Here is an 18,764-nt window from a genome sequence, read left to right as displayed (position 1 = left end):
GAGGAAACCAGAGTACCCGGAGTAAACCCACGCTGACACAGGGAGAACATGCAAACTCCACACAGAAAGGCCACCTGCCCTAGCCGGGGCTTGAACCGGGGGCCTTCTTGCTGTGAGGCAACAGTCCTACCCACTGAACTCACATGGCTTTCAAAAAATCCAGATGATGTCACTTCCTCTTGGAAATGTGACTTGTGGATTACTCCTAGATTTTCAGAGGGGGAAACATGTTGGATTACAGGACTGAGTGAAGTCCTGGGGACATGACTAAAATTTGCATTTAATCCAAAATATTATCTTAATATTTACTACTTCAATCAATGGTAAATATTTATTTTACCATTGATTGAAGTAGTAAATATTAATATAATATTTTGGATAAAATGCTAATTTTAGTGCAAAAATGCGGATTAATTATATTCATAATTATTTTAAGTAGAATTTACTCAATTTTTTAAGTTCAGTACACTTAAATTAATTATGTGCAACCAGATCAATTTAAAGGTTTAATTTCTACATACTAAAATGAAGTTAATCCAATCGTTTTTTAATCTCTTATTCTATTTAACTTTCCACATTTAACTGCCACATTATGTTAAGCAAGTAAGAAGAGACTCAGTAGGTCTTAGTACTGGCATAAGCACAGTTACTGCTTGCATCACGATTTTCATCGTGTCACCTATTGTCTATACACAAGCACCACTCTTCTGAACGATGGTAACCACAAAACTCAAAACAGAAACTCTTCTAAATCTCAAAGATAATTTAACCTGAAACACTAACAAGTATTTCTTTTTTGTTTAAAACACAAAAAATAGCATTTAATTTCAAATTTTACTCTCCAAATGCAGTCCCATGCAAAGCATGCTGGGAGTACAAGCCCACTGCGTAGTTAGTTATATTTACTTAAGTAATTCAAGTAGTTTCAACACAAAATATCCTTCTTACAAATTTGGGTAGATTTTACATGATAAAATTAAGTGAAATTTACGCAATAACTTGTTAATTTAAACTTTCTTTACTTTTTAGATTTTTAAATAGAATTTAATAATTTCTTTTAAGTTAAATTTACTAAGGCACAAATCATTTTTTTCAGTGTATTATCCGATTCATGATTTAACATTTCCTTTGGTGTGTAAGTGTGTATTAGTACATATTAATGATATGCAAAAGGTACATATCACAAAGTAAACGATGACACGAGTTATCATCTCCAACATAAATCTCTTTTCTTGGACTACAACAAACACACAGATTGTGGGCAACAGTTTACTTCCTGACTCACAGCCTGTAAGTAGTTTTCATATTTAAAGACTTTACTACTGACTAAACCATGACTCAAACACGAGTTATGAACAGTGCAGAGTAGTGTTTATTGTTTCTCATTTCTAGGATCACAAATGCAGATATGGTTTTAATGTTTTAGTATCCTTACCAATCTATTACGTTCTGCTCAACTCTTATTGATAAGATAGGAAAGACGATACTTACTCCTGTCATCATTGCGTTGTGAGCTAATTTCCCAAATACGGTAAGAAGCGTCACATTTTCAGCTGATTTCAGAGGTATTCAGGCCAATCACAAGGTACTGGGAGAATAAAAGCCCTCCCTACATCGACCCCTAACCCAACCTAATAAATACTTTAATTCTTAATAAACACTTGTTAGGCACTTTATTGCCACTTACAAACATTTTCTTTATCAAAAGTTTTTTAATCTTTATCAAGAACATTGCATGTACCAGGCCTTTATGTTTCATGCATTCTGCCACGCGCGTGCTTTTTTATCATGAGACTTCATATAACACTTTCTACATTCGGCCCACTTATTTTACAATAATGGATAACACTTTAGTGTGTATCTGGAGTTTTATACCGCAGCTCTAGTTCGCCAGGTTTGAATGTTCATCCAATACAAATAAAAACTAAAAGCTGAACATGTCATTAGATTTAGTAATTTCTAAAATGTGGTCAGAAGAGGAGAAAAAGACTGCAGACATGTACTGTAAAGAGCGCACAAGTGAATAAAAAGAGAGATTGAAAGTGTACAACGGTAGCAGATAGTGGGGTTCTTTGCTGTAAAAGTTTATCCCTCTGGCACCATTATATAAGCATACATATGGGACAACCAGAATGGAAGACGACACTTTAAATGACATTATTATAAAATGCAATACTCCTGGAATGATCCCTTATTGAATTTAGTCCCATGATCCAAGATGAATTTCCTGGTTCCCTAATCCATCAAGGGGGAAATATTAAAAGATAGGACTCAACTGGCATTAGAATTGCTCTCACTCTTTACTTTCATTATTTTGAATTAGGGTGCTGCTGGGGGAGAGCCTCTTAATGAGAATTACAATGATTCAGTGGCCTCGACCTGCCTTCTGACAAGTGAAATATTAACTCCTCAGTCATAGCTGTCTGAATTAAAATACTTGGGAGCTGTGGACGTGCTAAATTAAATTGGCCTTTTATGTTCTTTACACAGCTGACCCCCTGTGGGGCTGAAGCGGCAAGGACAGCGGCGGAGCACACGTCGTCGTCTCCAAGAAATGAGACTGAGCGAGACCCAGCCACTGTCGCGGGTCACAGAGCTAAAGTTCTTTACCTGCTCAACGGCAGACCTAGCACTGGATCTCTCCATTGATCTTAAACCTAGAAATGGTGTTTATCCTGGAACCAGTGCACTGTAAAAAAAATATGCAGCATTAAAGGAATAGTCTACTCATTTTCAATATTAAACTATGTTATTACCTTAACTAAGAAGAGTTGATACATCCCTCTATCATCTTAGTGCGTGCAAGTTTTGGGTAAGTGGCGCGCTGCTACACTTCGATAGCATTTAGCTTAGCCCCATTCATTCAATGGTACCACTCAGAGATAAAGTTTGAAGTGACCAAACACATCAACGTTTTTCCTATTTAAGACGAGTAGTTATACGAGCAAGTTTGGTGGTACAAAATAAAACGTAGCGCTTTTCTAAGCGGATTTAAAAGAGGAACTATATTGTATGGCGGAACAGCACTTTTGGGAGTACTTTGACTCGCTTGAAAAAAACGCTCCCCTTCTCCCTCTCATAATGGGTACTCCCAAAAGTGCTGTTCCGCCATACAATATAGTTCCTCTTTTAAATCCGCTTAGAAAAGCGCTACGTTTTATTTTGTACCACCAAACTTGCTCGTATAACTACTCGTCTTAAATAGGAAAAACGTTGATGTGTTTGGTCACTTCTAACTTTATCTCTGAGTGGTACCATTGAATGAATGGGGCTAAGCTAAATGCTATCGAAGTGTCGCAGCGCGCTCCAGCGCTTACGTGCACGCACTAAGATGATAGAGAGATGTATCAACTCTTCCTAGTTAAGGTAATAACATAGTTTAATATTGAAAATGAGTAGACTATTCCTTTAAGTTAAAACAACTTGGTTTTGGAAGTCAAGTCAACATACTATTTGGTGGGTACGACAAGCATGTGGACTGTACGATGACACCTATTGAATCGTAGGAAGTGACGGCTGCGACACACGTTAGCGCAACATCATCATCATTACTGGTAAACAAGTAAGCATGTCATAGCAGTAAACACACTGTGCATTGATCATGCTGAATGGCAGAAAACTATCGTAGGCTCTCTTTGGATGCAAGACAAGGAAAACTTCCATCTTTAAACCCTTCTCACTGTACGACATACAGGTAGGACCACCAATAAGGAGCCACAATCATTGAAATCACCACAATTGTTTTACGATGGTAATCTTTCATTTGGGACAACTGAAAACTTTCCAATATATCCTGGGCTTTAGACGTGTGAATGTATATTATTGTATTTTCTAATCTGCAATATCTCTTAAAGATCGCTTGTCCACTTCATGGTACGGCTCACTTCTGGCAGGTTTCCACTGTCTATAGTACATACAGTAGTCCTTTTTAGTACCAACTCGGTTGAGGTTCCAAGCAAACCTGTACCGATACTAAAACTTGATGTGTAACACTGCAGATCACTGATTGATTAGAGAGAATCGTCACTACTAGCGTCATTGCTAAATGCTAATTTGTTGTATAAGGTTACATTTTTATATTTTTTAGCAATGAGAACATCCAAATGCCAAGAATCAAGAACACCATTTCATCGATATGCTCCATTGCTCTTGTGTTGTGCGTTTGTTTTTGTCGCATTTACGAAGATGTCAGTAGAAGCAGCGCAACTATAATGATACGTTTATAATCCCACCCACTTTGATACTAAACTGGTACTAAACTGCTGTGAAGAAAAGTCAAAGTAAAGCGTGCCGTGCCGATGTACACCATCATTCAAGATATTATTTGCAAGACATTCTAGAAGCTTTATGATTGAAAAAATAATGTTTTATCCAAAGTGATCAATAGTGCATTCAAAGTATACACTTTATCAGTATGCGTGTTCTCAGGGATCAAACCCATGACATTTGCATTTATAAAGCAAAGCTCTGCAGATTGAGATGCAAGAACATGTTAATCAAATGTTTTCTCACAATATTTAGAACAATTTCTAGATGATAAGCTGCATTATAGTCCAAACAGCAGACGACTCTGCACCCGATTAGGGCCAAAGTCAACGGATCCGGTGCAAATCCGGTACAGATCCGGTGTGAATCTTGCCCAGAGTTGTCTGATGTTTGGGAGACATCTTTGAGACATATATGTCAGAATGCATAACTGTCCTGAAATACGTTTCCATCTCTTTCTGACATAAAAAAATTCAATAAAATAAAACTGACTTTTGAGGCCGACTATGTGGATAGGGGGCTGATCCAGCATAAGTTATCAAAAGGAAGGCTTTACTGCACGGCCACATACATTTAACTTCCTGTTTAACACTACGTGTTTGATGTTTTCTCTTGCATTATGCATTTCGACCGTTTCATGCTGTAGGTTGAAAAGACTCGGCATTCATTTGACCTGGTGCGTGGCCTCATGTGCGTAGCAAACATACCGCATCGTCAGACATGAAAGAATCCGTTTGACCACAGCCAGTCTTGTAATCGGGCTTTAATAAACAGAGAGCAAGACATTTACATGCATCTCTGAGCAACTCTTCAACCAGGCAGTTGGCAAAAGCACAAGTGGGGTATGGGTGCATACACTCAGCGCATATTGGCAGGCAGGGCAGTTTCTCATGGGGCCTTAGCAGTCCTGTACTTGTGCCAACACATCCGCTCGCCCTGACACTGAGGTCACGCTGCCAGCGTTCAGATTTGGGAAAAAGTGGGAGAGTGTTTCCTCCGCCTGCTTATTCAGTAGTTGCTGGAGGACCCCAGGATGCATGCATGCCATGTGAGATCTTTTGAAACAATCAGTTGGATAGACAAGCAAGAGGAAACGAAAGAGAAGGAGGAGAACATGCCTTTGACCTTGAATCACTTAAATTCTCAAAGATTATGAGATGCCTGAAGACAAGTCAATATTTCTACACATATCCAAAACACAGATCTAATATACAAATGAAATGAGCAATAGAGAGGGTTGTGTAAATGTAATCACAGGTCATGGAGGTCTAGTTTTCAATTTGTGTAGTTCTGATCATGCAATTGTTCACTACACGGAGGCCAACGCTCATGGCCACAGCACACTTTAATCCAGCCAATTTTGTGAAGTGTACATTTTGACATTTGACTTTTTTAGCGAATTTGCTCACTACCCTCTACCCCTCCTTGTTGTCCCGTTGGATCTCATTCCTTATTTAAATCAAATCACACAAATGTTTTATAATCTAAATGATTTTGCATGGTGTACCAAAATAAAACCATGTTATATATAAGCATTTGGCAGATAATTTTATATACAAAGTGACTTACAGTGCATTTGACGCATACATTATCATCAGTATGTGTGTTTACATGGGATTGGGTCCAATGCTAACACAACACATTTGAGTTACAGGAACAGAGAAGAAATGTGAAAATGTAATTTAGTTTGAAGAAGCAACTTTAATTTGGATTTATTTATCAAGATATCATTTCTGACTTTTAGATATATTCTCAGAAAAATCTTAAAACATTGTTTGGATTAAAAGTCTTAAAAGGGTTAGTTCACACAAAATTACAATTTTATCAAAAAACCATTTACCCCTCTTTCATTCTAAACCACCAATTATTTTGACTGTCTTCAGAACACATTTTTGATGAAAACCGGGAGGATTGTGAATGTCCCATAGACTGCAGTTTAATTTTCACAATCAAGCCCAGAAAAGAATAAAAGACATTGCAAAAAAGTAAGAAAATGTAAACCATTCTTTCTCTGCAAGTATGTGAAAAATACGTCAAAAGGGGATCTTATTATAATAAACCCGCCCTTTAATCTGCACTATCCAACCACAGCACTGCCATTTAGTGGAGAGAGAGAGAGAGAGAGAGAGAGAGAGAGAGAGAGAGAGAGAGAGAGAGAGAGAGAGAGAGAGAGAGAGGAAATTGACAGCACAATTGAGTTTTCATTTTAAAAAAAACACCATTATGGCGATCAGTGTTTGCATTTCAGCTTATTTGTATTTTTATACACACCCACATTTTTATACCATTTTTATACACACACCCAAAAACGACACATTTTTTATTAATTTTTGTTATAATAAATAATCTATATGGTATTTTGAGCTAAAACTTCACATATGTACTCTGGGGACCCCTATGTGTGCTTCAGTTTCAGTTTCTAGTTATATCAACTAAGAATGGATGTACTTAGAGGGTTTTGCACTGAAATACAGTGAAATTCATTAAATACTAATGAAATGACTAAAGTGAAATTTTTGAAAATGCATTTCAATTACTGACTAATTATTTTTCATTGGGATTAAAGTAAATTTAATGAACCTAAAGATAAGAGCCTGATAAAAAATGCTAATTTACAATAAAACATGTCAGACGGGCTTACATTGCATGTTTCCCTCATGTGGCACAGATCAGATATGAACCACAAACGTCTAAGCAGGAAAAATGTGTAGATTCCAATATTCTCTGATCAGTTTCAGGCCTCATTCATATGTAGAAATACATCAGATATGAATCAGATACATGCATTCATGTCCGCAATGTCAGCGGACCGATCGAATATTACCATCTCAATGGTTCTGGCTAGAGGGGAAACAGCTACGGCCAAATCTTGCTAGATGGTGTGTTTAGGGCTAGGATTAGAATGGAAAACGGTGGTTCTGGCTATATAGAATACAGCTACGGCTTACATCCTGTAAAATGTTAGGTCTGGGGGTAGGATCAGGATAAAAACAGTAAATGAGATTTGGTTATAGCTGTATCCCTTCTAGCCTCAACCTATCTCAAGACGTGTAGTGCGTCATTGAAAATGCGACACTGGCAAATGACACTGAGGTGGACACCACCCACGATCACATGACTCTTAGCAGTGTAATGGAGGACAACGGGTCAACTTAATGCAATAATGTTGAAGTTTTATTTGTTTTGACAGAAATTAGGCTCTATAATCTTGTATAATTACTTTGTCTGTGTCCATTGCATATCGCAACATTTTATTTCCAATGTGGTTTAAAGGAATAGTCTACTCATTTTCAATATTAAAATATGTTATTACCTTAACTAAGAAGAGTTGATACATCCCTCTATCATCTGTGTGCGTGCACGTAAGCGCTGGGGCGCGCTGCGACACTTCGATAGCATTTAGCTTAGCCAAATTCATTCAATGGTATCAAACAGAGATAAAGTTAGAAGTGACCAAACACATCAACGTTTTTCCTATTTAAGACGAGTAGTTATACAAGCAAGTTTGGTGGTACAAAATAAAACGTAGCACTTTTCTGAGCGGATTTAAAAGAGGAACTATATTGTATGGCGTAATAGCACTTTTGGGAGTACTTCAACTCGCCTGAAAAATCCGCTCTCCTTCTCCCTCTCATAGAGGGAGGGTGTTACTGCCCCGAGTTGAAGTACTCCCAAAAGTGCTAATCCGCCATACAATATAGTTCGTCTTTTAAATCCTCTTAGAAAAGCGCTACGTTTTATTTTGTACCACCAAACTTGCTCGTATAACTACTCGTCTTAAAAAGGAAAAACGTTGATGTGTTTGGTCACTTCTAACTTTATCTCTGAGTGGTACCATTGAATGAATGGGGCTAAGCTAAATGCTATCGAAGTGTCGCAGCGCGCTCCAGCGCTTACGTGCACGCACTAAGATGATAGAGGGATGTATCAACAATTCTTACTTAAGGTAATAACATATTTTAATATTGAAAATGAGTAGACTAGTCCTTTAAGCTGTTCCGGGTCGGTATGTCTCCCTTGAAATGTTTTGCGTATTTAACATGAATGCAGATATCGAATAAGAGTCACTTTTAAAAGAGCGGGTTCGTAAAAAAATCGGATAGGCAACAAATCGAAATTGGGCATCAAGATTTGCAGTGTAAATCCAGCCTTAGAGGGTTTTGCATCCGAGCTCTTCAAATATTTTCAGGTTCTTGGGGAGCTTATTGCCCACGTTTTCTCTAACTCAAAATTTTGATGCAATTCTTAGGACAGTTTTGATATTGGTAGGATTGTCATAGCAGTGCGGCATCTCTCTCTGACAGTGCATTTCCAAGATGACAAAATCCATCCTCCTGTATTGATCAGTTATTCTTCTATCCCCCAATGGCCACATCCCACACTCCTCCCTGACTGGCTCCCTATTGATCCTTTGCAGTGATTGGTTGAGCTGTAATTTGAGACAGACATTGATGGATGGCTAGCAACTGTTTTTCTTTCCGCTCATCCTCTTCTCCCTGGGTGATGAAGTCATAATGCAAGTGACACTGCCAGACTGAGACCAGTTGGGTGAGCAATAACCTTTAAAGTGAATAGACATCGTCTGTATTGAGAGGGGCTTCTCTTGTCCTTTACTAATGCCTCACGGGTGTCTACTGGACAGTCCTCATAAATACAAAAATACAGTAATTGCACAAGCCCAGGGCTCAAGCCCTGATTGGCTGCTAACTCAAGCCGCTGACTCGCAAGTCTGCACTGGGCTAACCAGTGGAAACATAAAGGGGTTTGGAAATAGTGTGCCATTTGAATTTAATATTGATAAGGAATTAATAATGATGCGATATGAGTAATGCCTGTCCATACCATCAATAAATAATGATAGAAATGAAATCCTTGATAATCTGAGGGTTGCAAACTTGTTAGTGAAACTGAAGACAAATTAACCGACATGATCATCATGAACAGGATTTTGTTGAGAGAGAGTCGCCGATCCCATGGGTGCTCTGGAGCTCAAGGAAAATACCAGAAATGCTCAATTAATTTTAATCAAAAACACTTTTGATATTGGTGGATCCCACGAGTTGTAATATCTCTATAATGCTTTGATTAATAAGCTGAATAAGAGACGCTTCACATTTTGTGTCTAAACCCAAATACTTTCCTTCTCCAACGCGCTTGGGCACTCCAGTATCGTCTGCCGTTGCTAAGCAACCTAAGTGTTGCATGACGTTGTGCCAAGCACCCACCGGCAGAAAAGAAAACTGCGCCTATGATCGTAATTACCGTTGTTCCTTGATGATTTCGGGCTGGTGATTACGCAACATAATATCATGAGAATACTTGCGTAAAGTATATTTACTTATGTTTTCATACACACTTAAATGTATAACAATGACGTGTTGACATATTTTTACGCATTAACAGCTGTACAGACATACAGATTTAAACATATTCTATAAATGATTCATATAATTATAAATATTACAATTGCGGGCATTGGTGTTTCTTACTCATATTAATGACATTTTAATTTTTTGGTATAAAAAGGGTTTGTCATAGCAAAGGGGTCCAATCCTGCTCCTGGAGGGCCGGTCTCTCTGCAGAGTTTTATTCCAACCCTAATCAAACACTCCTGATCCAGCTAATCAAGGTCTTGCTAGGCAGACTAGATACTTTGAGGCAGGTGTGTTAAGGGAAGTTTTAGGCCCTGTTTACACGTACATGGTTATTTTTAAAAACTGAGAGATTTACCTTCGTTTGTGCCCCTCGTTTACACGCAAACGGAGAACTCGCCTCTGAAACCTATTGTTTATAAAAACTCCTGCCAGAGTGGAGATCTTGAAAATCTTCGGTTGCATGGTTGCATGTAAACTGAGACAAATGGATGTTTAAGCAGGAAACGTCACAGAGTATGCGCCAGAGCTCGCACCTATGTCAAAAGTGCAACCTATGTGTACATGTGACTGCTACTCTGAACGCTTCCAAGATCACATTTATGTTCGTGCAAACCCGTTTTGTGTGTTTGTATTTGCAAATACAGCTGCTCCATTATGTCGAGGAGCAGAGACGAGTGCTCGGAGGTCAGCAATTTTACGCATGTTCGACTTCATGCGGCACTGCAAGAACCGACAGACGGATGATGTCAACGTACCGCGAGAGCGAGTTGAGAAATCACACGTAGAGGTCTAATTTCGAATCGCTTTCGCGGTACTTTGACGTCAGCGAACACCTACTGCAACAACTCCTCCCTCCAATACGAAGAACCAGTCCACGTCACCAGTATTGTTAACTCTTATGGATATTTGTATCATTTTTTAAAGCTGAATTGACACAACTCTCTCTTTCCATTGCTTAATTGAAAAGGAGGTTCTTATAGCAAACAGATGCAATTTCTGCCTCTCAGAGAAACCGAGGTTACAGCAAGAGACCGGAGGCTATGTGCAAGTCTACATCTGCTGAAGCATGAACTTTCAGACATGTTGCTCAGACACAGAATGTTTAAAGTCTTCGAAGTGGCGCACCAATCAATGCCAATAGTTTGTACACTTGTGCTTGCTCTGTGTCGCTCACCCTTGCGCCGGGAGTAATTATTTTCTCTCTCTCTCTCTGCACTAAATGTCAGTGCTGTGGTTTAAAAGTGCAGGGGCGGTTTTATTATAATAAGATCCCCTTTTGACATCACAAGGGGAGCCAAATTTCAATGACCTAATTTGTTACATGCTTGAAGAGAATGATTTACCAAAACTAAGTTATTGGGTTGTTCTTTTTCACATTTTCTAGGTTAATAGAAGCACTGGGGACCCAATTACAGTATAGCACTTAAAGGACAAGTTCGGTATTTTAGACTTAAAGCCCTGTTTTCAGATTGTTTATGGTGAAATAGAACGGTTTTGACTGAAATTTCGACATTTGCCGCTGCCCTGAGAATTTTCGCGTGTTTGTGTTTCAGCTCAGACCTCTACAATGGGTTTAATTGTGCACTGGAACAATCCTTCCTAAAATGCATTAAACTTTCGTTAACAAAGACGTGAAACTCACCGAGTGGTCAGGGGTGTTCACTGATATGCTCACACAAAAATCGCTCCAAAAGACGCATTCCAACAGGTTTTATCGTAGTTTTTACCAGCTCCATGGACTTGTATTAGATGTCCTGTGAGGTACGGTATTACTCCGCAACGGGAACTTTGTTTCTATTCTTGCAATTGGCAAAGGCGGATTAGCGCCACCACCTGGGCTGGAGTGTTTATTATTCAAGCTCTAAGCGGAAGAATGTACGGGTGTGAGGCGTTTGGAAAAATAGGTCCACAAGTTAACAACGAATGCTAAAACAGCTGTTGGAAAGCATCTTTTGCAGCGATTTTTGTGTGAGCATATCAGTGAACACCCCTGACCACTCGGTGAGTTTCACGTCTTTGTAAACGAAAGTTTAATGGATTTTAGGAAGGATTGTTCCAGTGCACCATTAAACCCATTGTAGAGGTCTGAGCTGAAACACAAACACGCGAAAATTCTCAGGGCAGCGGCAAATGTCGAAATTTCAGTCAAAACCATTCTATTTCACCATAAACAATCTGAAAACAGGGCTTTAAGTCTAAAATACCGAACTTGTCCTTTAAACATGGTAAAAAAAGTTCAGCACCGACGGATCCATTCACATAACCCAATGAAAGTGAAGTGCTAACGCTTACACCCTGTGTGAACATACATGTACCGTAAGCGAGCACGTGCAATTTAAGGCCATGGCTGTTTCTCAATTCCAAGAACGCAAAGAACACACTTGCGTTCTCGTGGAGATTGGTCTTGCCAGGCAACCTTGGAAGAACGAACTCAGAAGGTCGCGAGAATTGAGATGTGTACGATCTTCCTGTTGGTCACCTGACCTCCCCAGATTTCGGCGAGCAAGTCTGATCCTCGATATCATGAACACATTTTCATGCCTCCTCTGTACTTGTATTCTTGAGAATTGGAATTGAACTTCGACGGTTGATGATGACATAGAGCAAGAACACAAGGAAGCATATTGAGAAACAGCCCATGAGACCGAACCGCGTCATTTGGGACAGGGCCTTACTGTACATACACACCGCCACAGACCTAAGCTTCCAAAGAAGCTCAGGCCGTCCGGTCAAGGACGCTTGTCAAAAAGTACGGGGAAGCTTGTTGACACTTTGGCTGCTCTGAAGTCTGTGTCACTATGAAATGGTAACGAAAACCCCCCCAATACATTGGCTTTATAAACCATTTATAATGACAGCTTTTTTATAATGGTTTTGGTCACATTTGGTCTGGAAAAACTAATAATTAGCTATTATTATTTTTATTATTACAATTTAATTTATTGCATCTGTGCAATTGGTTTAATCTGTGTAACGGTGAAACATGAATCACGGATTTCAACTCTCCTCGACGCTCACGCTGTACATGACGCGCCGCGCCGCTGCTCGCCGGAGCTCGCCGCCGGCTCTCATTGAAAATGAATGACTTCCGGCCACTTTGACGCTCTCGCCGGTGGCGGTCTGAATGCACAGTTACAGTAACTTTGGAAGCTCAAGTTTGCGGCGGTATGTACGCACAGTTATGCTGAGTCCCAATTTCGCCTACTTATACTACGACCTAAAAGTATGTACTGTTTTTGTGAGGAAAAGAGTATGCACGTTCTGGGACATACTTCGATGACGTCATGCAACGTGAACGAAAACGTGGTTGCCTAGTTACACACACCACGACTGTTAACAATATTTCATTCATTCTTATAACTTATGTCCAATATAATTTTATTTACTATTCCCATCTTTTTTTCTCTTTGTTTTTTTTTCACAATATATTTTACAATGTGTTCTACCAAGTTGAGGAGTGAAGCAGAGCGTCGTCATAGAACCAAACGCAGGTCGTTTGTGAGGCAGCTGGTTCTGACGTTCATGTGCAATGTGTGTAACGAAAGCTACTTATTTTAAAGTCAAAGTATTTAAAGTTTATAGTATAACTATTGTTTAACGTATTTTATACTTAATTTTATACTTGTAATGTCATGTATATAACTCAAAATTACCCCTATGAAAATGAACCATGTTTTTACTATAGTAAAAGTGTAGTAACCATGTTTCTTTGGTTGGACTAATAAAGTTAACATTTGTACAGCCACAGTATTACTACAAATAAGTCAGTGTGGTTAAGCTCCTCCCTCCCGCACACAATGGGTTGTGGGCAATATTAGCCGTTAGAGTGTGCATTGATCTGCACTTCAAATTCTAACCGGAAATAGTAGACAATCCGGGTATCTTTGGGATACTCATTTCAACATACTACGATTTGGGACGTACTAATTCTAGTTTTGCATACTATTTAGGATGTATAGTATGCGAATTGGGACTCAGCATTAGTGTTTTAACACATCCTTGAAGTTTGACTTCTCAGAGTTTTTAAAAATAAAATTAAATCAGGTTTAAATGTCAGGAGTTCCTGTCGGGACGAAAGTAACACTACTTTTGTCCTGCTGCTAATACTGTTGCATTATATTGAAAATAAATATTATTATAATTTGATTTTAATTTCATTTTCAAAGGGTTCATACTGTTAATAAATGTTTTATTCTCAACAATTCAAGTTTGTACTGTTTGGTTGCTTTTAAACATTTAATAAAACTGAAATTTAAAAAATTTTTTTTTGCAAAGATAAAGGACAAAACATGTTTGCAGTTACATATTAACAAGGTCATAGTCATGTGTATTTAATAAAAACACATGTAACACAAAAATCTATCTTGTTCTGTTGTGTTACTTGTGACCCACCTGTGTGTTACTTTCGTCAGGGTCAAAAGTAACAATGCGCTCTTTATGTTCAGAGTGAAATTATACTGAAGCCATTTTACATTTGGTCAAAATTTTACCTGGTATTAATTGATAGACCACACTTGTGAGTTATTGACCACAACAAAAATATATCTCTGTCTAAAACATTAGCTTTTAATATTACGTTTTTCTGAAAAAATGTATTTTCTCCCTGCTCTCCCTATTTGTTATTTTCTACTCACCGCTATTTATTTGTAGGCTACATGTAACTTTGTATCTCCAAGTCTTCATCTGCTGAAGTATGAAGTTTCAGACATGTTGCTCAGACACAGAACGTTTAAAGTCCTCAAGGCGGAGAGCCAATCATACGGCAGTCGTTTGCGCGCGAGTGCGCGCGACATCTCTTTCCTGGCGCTCGCTCTCTGTCGCTCGCCCTCGCGCCGGGAGTAATTTCAGCGCGCTGCGAGCGGACAGTACCTCCGCTGGGAGTGCTGGCAATCATGAGGGAAACAATGTTTACATCGATCAGCTGTCAGGAAGATTTATGGCTTCATTTTGCTGTAATGGAGAATTAGTGGGAAGATTATCAGGGACTCAACACTGGCGCTTGTTACCCGTGTCTCGGCCGGCAATTTGTCTCCCCTAAGCAGCATAACATTTGTGACAGCACCGGCACTTGCCCTAATTCAATCAAGAAAAAATGCTGGAATTAATTTGTTACAAGAACATTTAAATATGTTCAGCAGAGCGTGGCAGTGCAGTGCAGAGGGAAAGCCGCTGATTTATAGGACTGGAAAATATTGATCTTCTTCGATCCACGAGTCTTGTCGAGGGTTTAATGTGTAATAATTTCCAATTTAAAGCTGCTCTCGGAGACCGGCGGGTCTTTGTCAGACGGCCCGTTAGAATGGTAATGTTGGGGGTTATCTGTCCCAGCATCTTTAACGCGTCTGACACGGCTTTTATTGTGTGTCACACGCGCCTGCCGGGCAATGAGTAATAAGACACGTGTAAGGAAATCAATGCAGGTAACCCGTCCTGCGCAGTAATTACAGCAGGGCCCAGTAAGCTACATGACTGACAGACAGACAGCTACAGAAAGAGAGGGAGAGAGAGAGAGAGAGAGACCTCTGTAGCATGCTCCTTTCTTTCTTTCTATCTTTCTTTCTTTCAGTTATTCACTTTACTGAAATAAACATCTTGACGATGCATCATTGAGATTTAATAAAATAGCTAGTCTAGTCCATGAAGTAGGGGAGAGCAGGGGAGTAAATGTTTTCAGAAAATTTAAAAGCTAAGGTTTTAGACAGAGATATATTTTTCCTGTGGTCAATAACTCACAAGTGTGGTCTATCAAATACCAGGTGTAATTTTGAACAAATGTAAAAGGACTTGAGTATAATTTCACTTTGAACATAAGTAGGGCATTGTTACTTTTGACCCCACCTGCAGGGACGAAAGTAACACACAGGTTACACTTGTTTTTAGTAAATAAACATGACTATTACCTTGTTAACATGTAACTGCAAACATAGTTTGTCGTTTAACTTTGCAGAAAATAATTAAATTACATTTTACTTTTACTTTTAGTTTCATTAAATGTTTCAAAAGCAACCCGACACACTCTAAAAAAGGATGTTTATTTTTTACAAATCTTTGTGCGTTAAGCTTTTAACACATTATGTGTAATGTTAACACATTATGTGACATTTTGTGTTGATTTTGTGTTAAATAAAAACACAAGTTGTCTTAAAAGTAACACAAAATGTGTTGTTTCAATAATAACACAGAGATGGGTGGATCCTGGGACAATGCATTTAGTGTGTTGTCCCAGAATCAACACAATTGTGTTGTTTTTAACAGATTTGTTCTAAGAGTACAAACTAATTGTTGAAAATAAAAACTTTTGTTCAACAATATGAACACTATAAAATGAAATTAAATCAAATTAGAACAATATCAATTTTTAATATAATGCAACATTATTAGCGGCGGGATAACGGTAACAAGTGTTACTTTCGTCCCGATAGGAATTCCTGCCATTTAAACTCGATTTACTTTTATTTTGAAAAACTCTGAGGAGTCAAACTTTAAGGATGTGTTAGAACACTAAATAACCTGTAGATTGATCAGTACTGTAACACGTGAAACCAGAAACACAACACGTTATAAGAAAAAAAAATGAACGCTTTAGTTATCATGGTTTAAAAAACAGCTTTCTGGACCTACACGCGCGAAACGATGAGAAAATAACACAATATTAGTCAGCTCTCTCAAGGTTTGTGTGCTAAAGATGCTGTCATAGTTTGGTATGCAAATGTAGTCAGGGCTCAGGGAAAAAACCATTGTGTCTTTCATCCCGCGTCTCTTTCACCGTTCTCCTCTATTTATGTGGAGACATTGTTTTTTTAAGGAATTAGCAATTGATATGAATTTGATTCTATTTTTATTTGGTTTTGATTGGGTGTTTCATTGTAGTTAAAGCATTGTATTGGTTTCATCGGTTATTTTAACATATAGCTTTTCAGTGTCGCTTAAGTGGTGATAAAATTGTATCAGTATTTTCTTCAATAACTGCTTTTAATTTTTTTTTTTTTTGCATAAACTGTGGGATTGTTTTTACCTCTTTGTCCTTATCATTGCACACACAGCAGACAATTTGTAACATTTATAACATTTATGCATTTGGCAGATGCTTTTATCCAAATCGACTTAATAAGTACAGTAACTTGCAGACTACAAATGACCTTTAGCTAAAGGCAATGAGGTACAGCACTGAGGTGAGTTCTCAGTGGCTAGGTTTAAATGTACAAAGTTCTGTCAATCTGAATTTAATCCAATAGCAGGTTACGACAATTCAGTTTACATGTACCCTAAACATTGCAATCTGATTAAAATGGGTTAATGAAATTCTAGATAATCCGAACCAAACGTCTGCGCAAGTGCACCACTAGATTTGCCAGATACGCACATCAAAACCATTTAAACTAGCCCAAAAGCATCCTAATGACTATTCACAGCCCAAAATACCAATAACTAATCAACGAAATCCTTTCATCTTTAACTCGCAGAAAAAATCAACCTGCAAAGAAAGTTTTAAAGTAGCCCAAATCTGAAATCAGAGGGCTTGGCAACGCACAGCATCTCTCTTTCCGAGTCAACGCTTTATCTCTGGATAAATGTACAAAGTCAAAGTTGAGTTGGAAAAAGTTGTTCTTAAGAAGTTTTCAGATATGGACAACGAAAACACACTTTTCGAAAGGCACAACCTTTTATATTTTGTAATGTTATGAAAGACATGGATGTACAGCGCGTGACCCCATTAACTTAATAATGTGTGTTGCCATTGCATGTTTCTGTGAATAGAATCATGTGATATGTAGATAAATATGAGGTAAAAATAAGACGTAAACTTTTTGTTTTGTTTTGCGCATGTGCACAAGGTATTTTTGCATCTGATTGAGAAAATACTACGATTCACGTGTTTACATGCATACTTTTCTCCTGATGATACACCACCCCTTTTAATAAGATTGTAATTTGCATCCGATCGACCTCAATCATATTGATTAAGGTGTTTACATGAAGGCTTTTCAATACGATTGAGCCATCAATACAATTACAAACTGATTATTTGGTTGCATGAAAACGTACCTATAAGCTAAACAAATGAAGATATAAAATCATGTTCTTCTATCTTCTATTCAAATCAGATTAAGAACTAATATCTATAATTCTTGTGCTAGTGTGTGTACTGTAAATGAGTGTTGCACCATATCAACAGATGTCTTACTGAGTATTTGAGAGACTGGTACTGGTAGACAAGTCAAGGGCGTAGGTTTGATTCTGGCATTGGTGGGGACATAAATAAAATGGTTGCATTGCAAAAACTGTTTATCACCGTTTACTTGACACAAACAACAGACAACTCATGCACTTTACTCAGTAACATCTGACTCGCCACCCCCGGCCATCCCAAATTTATAATAAACAATTCGTTATGTCCTAGAGCCTAATAAACAGTAACTGTTTAAGTCTTTGTCAAAAAAAAAAAGAAAATCACATTGTAAGATATAACCATATTTGCTTTATAACAATGAAGAATATGCAATTAATATTTAAATCTTATTTTAATTTTGCCAAAAAAATCCCAGTGTTGAAGTAGGTATGTATATCATGCTGTTTCCTGAACAACGTTTATTAACGTTTCTGTAGTTCACATTAAATCTTCTTTTCATTAACAGACAGTTAATCAGTGTGAAAAAAATAATTTTAAGTTTAAAATGCAACCTTACATCATGTCTACATCTGTGCAAGTAATGACCACAGTGCAGTAATGTAAAATATTCAGCAATCATGACATGAATTCATGTTTTTACCATGTTGGGGTAATTTTCTTTCATGGATTAGGGACCCCCTAAATAACCTTGCTACCCCATTTATAAAAGGTTGACACAAGTTTGCAACTCCTCAGGTAAACATGGGATTGTCGTGTATTGGTTAAAACACTGTCCTTGAATCATTATGTGACACAACTTGTTCCGTATTTTGTGCATGAAACAGTTACAGTGGGTGTAATAATACTTTCTTCCTCGCTTACCTGTAGCCCGAATAATCACGCGCGTCTTGTTGAGTGAACTTTGGCGCGTTGTACAAAGTGAAACCATCCTATCACACGTAGCGAGTAAGCCCATCATAAAGTGATGTGATTTAGAGAGGCGGGACTCAAGA

This window comes from Paramisgurnus dabryanus, chromosome 8, assembly GCF_030506205.2.
Source record: "Paramisgurnus dabryanus chromosome 8, PD_genome_1.1, whole genome shotgun sequence".
Classification (NCBI taxonomy): Eukaryota; Metazoa; Chordata; class Actinopteri; order Cypriniformes; family Cobitidae; genus Paramisgurnus; species Paramisgurnus dabryanus.
The sequence above is the reverse complement of the archived record's forward strand: the minus strand, read 5'-3'. Positions refer to the sequence as shown.